Below are 10,054 nucleotides of genomic sequence, written 5' to 3' on the forward strand. Positions count from 1 at the left end.
GGAGCCCTCTGGCAGTCCCGTTGGCACGCCTTCATCCACTATACAACAGCCTGAACCGATGCAGTTGGGGCGTGCTCGGCTCACACTCGAGGAGCGGGCTCGTCGCTTCAGAACCGGGCAGTGTTTGTATTGTGGCGAGGTGGGACATATTTTGCAGGTGTGCCCTACCCGACCAAAAGAGAGGGCTCGTCAGTAGCCGTGGGGGTACTGGCGGGCCACTCTCAGCAACCCCCACCACCCAGGGAACTTCACCTTCGGATTCGGGCCACCCTCTGCTGGCACGGCGGCTCAGTTCCCCTCCAGGCCCTTGTGGATTCGGGTGCAGAGGACAATTTGCTTGATGAGGGGCTGGCAGCCCAGACAGGGTGCACCCTTGAACCCCTCGATCCCCCGGTCACCGCGTGTGCCCTGGATGGAAGGGTCATTGCTCGGGTCACCCACCGCACCACACCTTTGACCCTTATTCTTTCGGGTAATCACCGGGAGACCCTTTCTTTCGCTGTAATCAAGGCTCCCCAGACCCCCCTAGTTCTGGGCTACCCCTGGTTAGCGCTCCATAATCCCCATATTGACTGGGCCCTAGGACGAGTGGCGGTCTGGAGCGACTTTTGTCATGCTAATTGTCTGGTCTCTGCCATCCCACAGCCAGGAAATCCGACTCACACTCCCCCTGACACAGAAGACACCGACCTATCCAACGTTCCCCAGGAGTATCATTTTCTCCGTGAGGTTTTTCGGAAAGACCGTGCCCAATCTCTACCCCCCCACCGACCCTATGACTGTGCACTTGATCTGTTACCTGGAGCTCCACTGCCTACCAGCCGGCTGTACAACATCTCTCGGGCTGAAAGGAGCGCCATGGAAACCTACATTTCCGACTCTCTCGCCGCGGGGATCATCCGCCCATCGTCCTCTCCCTTGGGGGCGGGGTTCTTCTTTGTGGAGAAGAAGGACAAAACCTTACGGCCGTGTATCGATTACCGGGGCCTTAATCAAATCACAGTGAAGAACCGTTACCCCCTGCCCTTGATTTCCTCTGCCTTTGACCCACTGCAGGGCGCCACCATCTTTACCAAGCTTGACCTACGTAACGCTTATCATCTGGTACGAATCCGGGAAGGCGACGAATGGAAGACAGCATTCAACACCCCATTGGGACACTTTGAATATCTTGTTATGCCTTTTGGGTTGTGTAATGCCCCAGGGGTGTTTCAGGCATTGGTAAACGATGTTCTCAGGGACTACCTCAACCGGTTTGTCTTCGTGTACATTGATGACATTCTCATCTTTTCCAGGTCACTGGAGGAACATAGCGCTCATGTTCGCCAGGTCCTCTCACGGCTCCTAGAAAACAAACTTTTCGTCAAGGCTGAAAAGTGTGAATTTCATGTGGACTCTGTGGAATTCCTGGGGGTGATTCTTGAGCGCGGCCAGGTTAGGGCCGACCCCCACAAGATTCGTGCGGTAACTGAGTGGCCTACACCCACCTCACGTAAGGAGCTCCAACGCTTCCTTGGTTTTGCCAACTTTTACCGGCGGTTCATCCGTAATTACAGCCAGGTCGCAGCACCCATCACTCGCCTTACCTCCACCAAGATCCCTTTCACCTGGCCCCCAGAGGCCGAAGAAGCTTTCTCCCATCTCAAGGCCCTATTTACTTCAGCCCCCATCCTCATTCAACCAGATCCCGACAGGCAGTTCATCGTAGAGGTCGATGCATCGGACACGGGGGTGGGAGCTGTCCTATCCCAGCGAGCGGGGCCCGAGAACCGTTTACACCCATGTGCCTTCTTCTCCCGTCGCTTATCCCCAGCGGAGGCCAACTATGATGTGGGTGACCGTGAGCTGTTGGCAGTGAAACTGGCCCTGGAGGAGTGGAGACACTGGCTGGAGGGGGGCGCTCAGCCCTTTATCGTTTGGACGGATCATAAAAACCTGTCCTACATCCAGGCGGCAAAGAGGCTAAACTCCCGACAAGCAAGGTGGGCACTTTTCTTTAGTCGGTTTGACTTTGCTATGACCTACCAGCCCGGATCACGTAATATCAAACCGGATGCCCTATCTCGTCAATACTCCACAGAGGAAACTCCAGCCAGTCCGACAACCATTCTTCCACCCAGCCGGGTCATTGGACTACTCACATGGGACATTCGCAAGATTGTCACTGAGGCCCAGGCGCAGGAACCAGATCCCAGGTCAGGACCCCAAGCCTGTCTTTTCGTCCCTACCACAGCTCGCTCCCCTGCCTTGCAGTGGGCCCATCCCCTGCCATCCTGGTGTTAGCCGCACACTGTCGCTGTTAAGGAGACACTTTTGGTGGCCATCCATGGAGGCTGATGTCAAGGAGTTTGTGGCCACTTGCATGACATGCGCACGTAACAAGTCCTCCCACCAACCTCCAGCAGGGTTACTACATCCACTTCCAGTCCCGGGTCGCCCATGGTCCCACATAGCGTTAGATTTTGTCACCGGTCTACCTGAGTCAAGCGGGAATACGGTGATTCTAACCATGGTGGACCGGTTCTCCAAGGCTGTGCACTTTGCGGCCCTGCCCAAACTCCCCACAGCCTTCCAAACGGCTGAGCTATTAGTTAACCTGGTGTTTCGCGTGCATGGGATCCCTGCGGACATTGTGTCGGACCGTGGGCCCCAGTTTACCTCCCAGGTCTGGAGGGCTTTCTGCAGAGCCTTGGGCGCGACGGTCAGTCTCTCGTCTGGCTTCCACCCTCAGTCCAATGGACAGGCGGAGAGGGCAAATCAGAGCTTGGAAGCCGCCCTACGATGCATGGCCGCCCGCAACCCCAGGGGTTGGAGCTCCCACCTAGCTTGGATCGAGTACGCCCACAACACCCTGATCTCGTCCGCCACAGGTTCTTCCCCCTTTGAGGCCTCCCTAGGCTATCAGCCCCCGTTGTTCCCCGAGCAGGAAGCAGACGTGGCAGTTCCCTCCATTGAGCAACATCTCCGTAGGTGCCGAAGAGTCTGGAAGACCACCCGGGCTGCTCTCCTCCGGACTCGTGACAACAACCGCCGGTCGGCAGACCGCCATCGGAGACCTGGCCCCCCCTACGCTCCCGGTCAGGTCGTATGGCTATCTACCACGAATATTCCCCTCCGCTCGGTATCCAAGAAACTCTCCCCCCGCTACATCGGCCCCTACGTCATTGAGAGGATTATTAACCCCACGTCTGTGCGTTTAAGACTTCCTCGCCACATGCGCATCCATCCCACATTCCACATCTCTCAGCTCAAACCAGTGGCCTCCTCCACCCTGAGCCCTCCGTCCGACCCCCCACCACCCGCCCGGCTCGTCGACGGCCATCCGGCATACACGGTCCGCCGATTGCTGGAGGTTCGGAGGCGAGGCCGAGGCCTTCAGTACTTGGTAGATTGGGAGGGCTACGGACTGGAGGAACGTTCCTGGATTCCCCGATCTGCCATCCTTGACACCAACCTGATCCGGGAGTTCCACCTCCGAAATCCTAATGGACCCGGTAGGCCGCCTAGAGGCGGTCGTTAAGGGGGGGGGTACTGTTATAATCCGCTCTTACCTTGTTACTTTCGTTTTCTATGGTTATATTTTCATTTGTATTTTCCGCTTGTGTACTTTGTTAGTTCTGTTATCCTCCGTTTTATTTTTCGTTAAAGTTTATTTCGGACTTTCGCTTTTTGTTCTTGTTAGATATGTGTGTGTGTTTTTGCCTGCCCGGCTTCCTTCTCCCCCCAGCGGCTTGGAGCGGTACTGTCCCCAGAAATTGCAGTGGAAGCCAGCCAATGGATCGCTGGAGGGCGGACCTCACTCACCTGTGCCTCATTTTCCATCTAATCAGCTACCGCTTATAAACGCCGGCTTTTCCACCACGCATCGCCAGATTGTCTGCTTGTCACCGCGGTACAGTGACACCTGACTCCTGAGCTGATCTCTCTTTTTGAAGGACATTATCTTGTTGCTGTTCAAACTATTTTTCAACGTTGTTGTTTTTCTTCCCTGTTGATTCTAGCCCAGCGATCCATTCATCATCTGGCTTCCCTGTTGGTTCCTGGACTTGGCTCCTAGCTCCTGTGACCCTGGTTCATCTTCCACTACCACCCCTGCACTCCTGTTGGTTTCTGGACTTGGCTCCTAGCTCCTGTGACCCTGGTTCTTCTCCCACTGCCACTGTTTGTTCTGCCTAAGCTCTGGACAGTGTTGGACACCAACCCCTCTTGTTCCTGGACTCAGATCATAGCTCCTCTTTACCCACAGTATTGCTCCAGCCGCTTCAGTGTCCTCTGTTTGGACCTATCACCATTTCCCCTGTTTGTCTGAATCTCAATAAATGTTCATTGTCAACTTGAGTTCTCGCTCCTTTTTGTGCATCCATACTTGGGTTCCCCTACGTTACGGGTTTTCTCAAACCCCCATTTCATAACAATCAGTTTGGGGTTCAGAGAGGGTTTTCGGCCAGGAATGTCAGAAAGTTTTGTGTGGAATGTGGATTTTTCCATACAAGTCGACTGTCGGATTGTCATTTAGAACTGGAGATAGCCAGATCTATTAATGAGGTTCGTGATAAAACAGTAGCACAGAGTCAGTATGGTCTGTTATAGCAGAATGGACATAAATGTACAAAAATCATTCTGTAAATTGATAACTATTAAATAATTGAATGGACTGCCTATATAGTGTACACTTTCAAGACAGGACCAACATTTGGACGTAAGATGATGACAGGCTATCTGTTGACAAAAGGAATCCACGTTGCAGAACGACGTGTTGGGGAATTACTGAGAACACCACATCCACCCTACCATGAAGCCAGGCGCCAAGTAAAGCAAAAAAAAACATAATGCAGAACATAATTGTTTTTGTTCACAATTTCTTGCTGTTTAAATAGACATAGTCCTATCTAAATTGTTGCACTTTGTTTTTCAAGGGGGCACGTAACCTTAACACCGTTCCATATCATGAGGAATATGTGGGTCACCAACTTCACATGGATCAGAACGAAAAACTAGCAATGTTTGGGGTCACTCACGTTTTGGCAGTTGATGGTTTCAGCCGAAAGATAGTTTCCCATTCCACTATGCCAGTAAAAAACAATCTAATAATTTATGAGGAAGTGTACAGGTACAAGATCACGTATGATATATAATGAAATTATATATAATGCATTTTGATCTTTACTATTCATGGTGACCCTTTTTACATTTTGTTTATGCTTAACAGACCTGCAGTAGTTGCTTATGGCATGTGGGATCAGATCAGAGTTGATCATGGTAAGGATTTTTATTTGACATTGTTCATTCAGGAGATTTTGTCATCATTCCGGCATAACATCAAAAGGATGCCCTACCTGCAAACTACTTCAACTAGGGTATAAAAAGTATCTAATTTTTTTTATCAGTTTTTTCAGACCCTGGTGGACTGTTCACATACTGTATATAGCAATATATTTTTCTAACTCAGAACCACATTGTGGAACGCATTTGGCCAGAGATAAATGGACGCATCAACTATCCACTTAAAACCGCTCTTATACAGTTGGATCAGGAAGCAATAGACATGGACGACAGAGTAGTGCAATACTGTGTATCCAACCTCACCTGCAGGCTGTCCCAGATCGGTGTTAGCTGAGTTGTAGACAGCTGGAATGCACACAGGATTCCAGGTAATAAAAAGTGATGTAACTCCTATCACTCAGTTGATAATGCATATTAATGTTATCTAATTTGATATTACTTGTTACTAGCTGCTTTTTATTTAAAACAAATTCCATGTTGAATTCCAATAGATGAACTTTTTCCCCCCTTACCTTTTGCAGATACAAGCTATTTGTTGGACAGCAACAATATTATGTGACCTAAAATCCCACTAATCAACACATTCTTTATGCTTACAACAGGGAAGGGTGTTGTTCCAAATGTCTTAGCTGCAAGTGGGTGTCCTAAACAAATAGCAGATGAGCTACTGCCACATGCATCACAGGCAGCGGACCTGTACAGAGAGCAACTGAGATCCTCTCTAACAAGAGATTCTGTATTTGGGACGGACCCATTCTCAACAACAGATGACAAGACGAGTAGAGAATACATTTGCAGAGACCTATCCAAACATTTATCTTTTATTGGAAAGTGCTGTAAACAATGACCCAACCATGTTTAAAGATGCATTGCTACATCATGTAACTAAAAGATTTGCATGAAATAAAACATTAATCAAACTCCAACATTGGCCCTAATTGAAACTTGCAACACTAGCAAAAAATAACACCTTAAATGCCATACAATAAAGTTAAGTAACAGTTTTTGATGCATTTATCCTGCCTGTTTACTTGAAGGTGTGATGTAAAAAAATTAATTAAGATCATCTGTGACTATATTGGCAAACATGTGGAGAAGAAAACCATCAATATGGATAGTTTGTGGACAGCAGTGTGGGAAGCAGTTCCTTAAAACCTTAGGAAAGTGTAAAGAAGCGGTATGAGGTTGATCTCAAGACTACAACCCCTGGCAAAAATGATGGAATCACAACTCTTGGAAGATGTTCTTTCAATTGTTTAATTTTGTAGAAAAAAAAGAAATCACAGACATGCCACAAAACTATCATTTCTCAAACTGCCAACCCTCTGGCATTAAGAAACAATAAAAAAAGAAACAAATATAATAGTTGTGGTCAGTCACAATTGCTTTTTTTTAGATCAAGTAGAGGAAAAAAATAATGAATCACTCAAATCTGAGGAAAAAATTATGGAATCATTAGAAAACACTGCACCATTATTACTTTGTTGCACCACCTCTGGCTCTTATAATGGTTTAAACTCTATGAGGCATGGAGTTAACTAATGACAAACAGTATTCTTTATCAATCTGCCTTCAACTGTCTCTTATTGCTGTTGCCAGATCAGCTTTGCAGGTTGGAACCTTGTCATTGACCATTTTCTTCAATTTCCACCAGAGATTTTCAAATTGATTGAGATCCGGACTATTTGCAGGCCATGCCATTGACATTATATGTTTTCTTGAAGGAAAGTTTTCACATCCTTTGCCCTATGGCAAGATGCATTATCATCTTGAAAAATGAAGTCATCATCACCAAACATCCTTTCAACTGATGGAATAAGAAAAGCGTCCAAAATTTCAATGTGGACTTTGGCATTTATTGAAGACCATCTCCCCTGTGCCTTTACCCGACATGCAGGCCCATATCATCAACAACTGTGGAAATTAACATGTTTTCTTTAGGCAGTTATCTTCATAAATTTCATTGGACAGACACCAAACAAAAGTTCCAGCATCATCACCTTGCCCAATGCAGATTCGCGATTCATCACTGAAGATCACTTTTATCCAGTCACCCACAGTCCACGATTGCTTTTCTTTAGACTACTTTAACCTTGTTCTTTTCTTTTTAGGTGTTAATGATGGCTTTTGTTTGGCTTTTCTGTATGTAAATCCCATTTCTTTTAGGTGATTTCTTACAGTTCAGTCACAGACATTGACTCCACTTTCCGGCCACTTGTTTCTCATTTGTTTTGTTGTGCATTTTCTGTTTTCAAGACATATTGCTTTGTTTTCTATCTTGATGCTTTGATGTCTTACTTGGTCTACCAGTATGCTTCCCTTTTACAACCTTCCCATTTTGTTTGTACTTGGTCCAAATTTTAAACACAGCTTACTGGGAACAACCAACATCTTTTGCGACATTCCACAATGATTTATCTTCTTGAAGGAGTTTTATAATCCTCTCATTTGTTTCAACTGACATATCTTGTGTTGGAACCATGATTCATGACAATCTGCTTTGTGCAACAGCTCTCCGAGGTGTGAGCACTCTTTTTAAACTGAAGAATAATTAGCAAATCTAATCTGCTGCAGATGTTTTGTTTTTAAACTGCAAATTACAGAGTGATTCCATAATTTTTTCCTCAGATTTGAGTGATTCCATATTTTTTTCCTCTACTTGATCTAAAAAAAGCAATTGTGACTGACCACAACTATTATATTTGTTTCTTTTTTTTATTGTTTCTTAATGCCAGAAGGTTGACATTTTGAGAAATGATAGTTTTGTGGCATGTCTGTGATTTATTTTTTTTCTACAAAATTAAACAATTGACAGAACATCTTCCAAGAGTGGTGATTCCATAATTTTTGCCAGGGGTTGTAGAAGAGACTGTTGAAAACACTACAAACTGTTAGTGTGTGATTCTTAGTTTGGCTTCATGTTTGGTGTATCAGTCATTATTACAAAAACATTTATATTTATTTATTAGGATTTTAACATCATGTTTTACACACTTTGGTTATATTCATGACAGTAAGAGTAGTTACTCATTACACAAGATTCATCAGTTCAAGTTTAATATTAAACACAGTCATGGACAATTTAGTATCTCTAATTAACCTGACTGCATGTTTTTGGACTGTGAGAGGAAACCGGAGCTCCCAGAGGAAACCCACACAGACACAAGGAGAACATGCCAAATTCCACACAAAAAGGACCCGGACCGCTTCACCCGGGAATCGAACCCAGGACCTACTTGCTGTGAGGCAACAGTGCTACCCACTACAAAAATATTTGGGCAGTTATTTTTGACACTGTAGTATTTATGAGAACACTATAGCTCCTCTAGTCTCAAAGACAACCTCACACCACAATAAAGCTTTTTCAATGAAATTCTGGGATTGTCAAAATTGTCCATGACTGTGTTTGACATTAAACTTGGAACTGATAAATCTTGTGTAAGCAGTAATTACCTGTCCTGTCATGAATGTAACCAAAGTGTAAAACATGATGTTAAAAATCCTAAATACATAATAAAAACTTCTGTGCCTAATCTTTAATGTTTCTTTTTCTCCTTTAAGTGAACACAGGATAAAAACACCAAAACAGTGGCTAAACATTAGTATAGTGGAGCATGTGAGCAATTCATGAGCAAAACATTAGTCATCTCCAATCACTTCTTTGATGGTAGTTAATGCCTCACACAAGCCCCGAACCACATGAACATGGTGGGTAAAGTTCTCCTCTCTACACATAAGACAGTACGTGGATGTTCGTATCCACTCTTCAATGCACGTTTTGCAGCCAATTAGGGTCTGGCAGCAAACAGCAAACATGGGGACAACAATAAATCCTGCAAGATTAAAGACATGTATTATTATTTTAACCTGTTATTGTACAAATTTCAACAAATTTCAAAATTCTCTCTTCAAATTGAATACCCACTTACCCTTACACACCATACAGCTTAGGGATTCCTTTATTTTTTTTGACTGGGTGGATGTTAGGAAAACCGTGCTGCTGTTGGTCAGGGCCACCTCTGATAACTCCCGAATTGTAGCTGTTACAGCGTCTAAACTTTGAGATGCCAGCAACAATTCCTCAATTTTCTCACTCACATCACTTAAGGCTGAGGCACCCTCGTCTTTTCGGCTGTTAAAAGATATTACATCAGTGTATCTCATTTATCAGAAATGACAATCCATATGCAGAATGAAATGGTTTGTTACCTCAGTCTTTATGTTTTTGCTCCCTGAAAATTACGGAAGTCTTGTTCATTCACCGCTAAGATCTTCCTAGCGTTCTGTCTCCAGTACTGAGACCCTTGAAACAACAATGCTTATATTAAATAACAAATAAACATACATACATAAGGATCAAACAAGTAAATTGACCAAAATCAGAATTAAGAGAGTTGTTGTTCCAAATATGCAATCAACCAGTTAGATATTTTGATTTGGGCTGATCTGTGCTGTCGCTTTATGAGTTAAATAACCTGAGGGATGCAAGAGCACTCGTGCTACATTTGAATATTTCTACTATGCCTGTACTACAGTGTTGCAGCATAATTATGCGACTCATTGTGTCTGCAGCCTCCTACATATTAAAATAGACAACTGATTTTTCAGTAAAACTTTACAATGCCAGTTAGAAGCAAATATAACTACTTTGTTAGCCATTTTAAACTTTTATTTTAAAAATAAATTTGCCAAATTTTTTTTACAGCCATCAACCAATTAGGCTGTAAAGAAATCAAAAACAGCCATCAAAATCATGAGTGTTCCATCTGTA

The 10,054-nt window shown here is 44.8% G+C and overlaps 1 pseudogene; it reads left to right on the top strand.

The window, feature by feature from the left end:
• Positions 1-4,319: 4,319 nt before the first annotated feature.
• Positions 4,320-6,185, top strand: LOC134311249 (uncharacterized; annotated as a pseudogene).
• Positions 6,186-10,054: the final 3,869 nt, after the last annotated feature.

This window comes from Trichomycterus rosablanca, chromosome 4 (genome assembly GCF_030014385.1).
Source record: "Trichomycterus rosablanca isolate fTriRos1 chromosome 4, fTriRos1.hap1, whole genome shotgun sequence".
Lineage (NCBI taxonomy): Eukaryota > Metazoa > Chordata > Actinopteri > Siluriformes > Trichomycteridae > Trichomycterus > Trichomycterus rosablanca.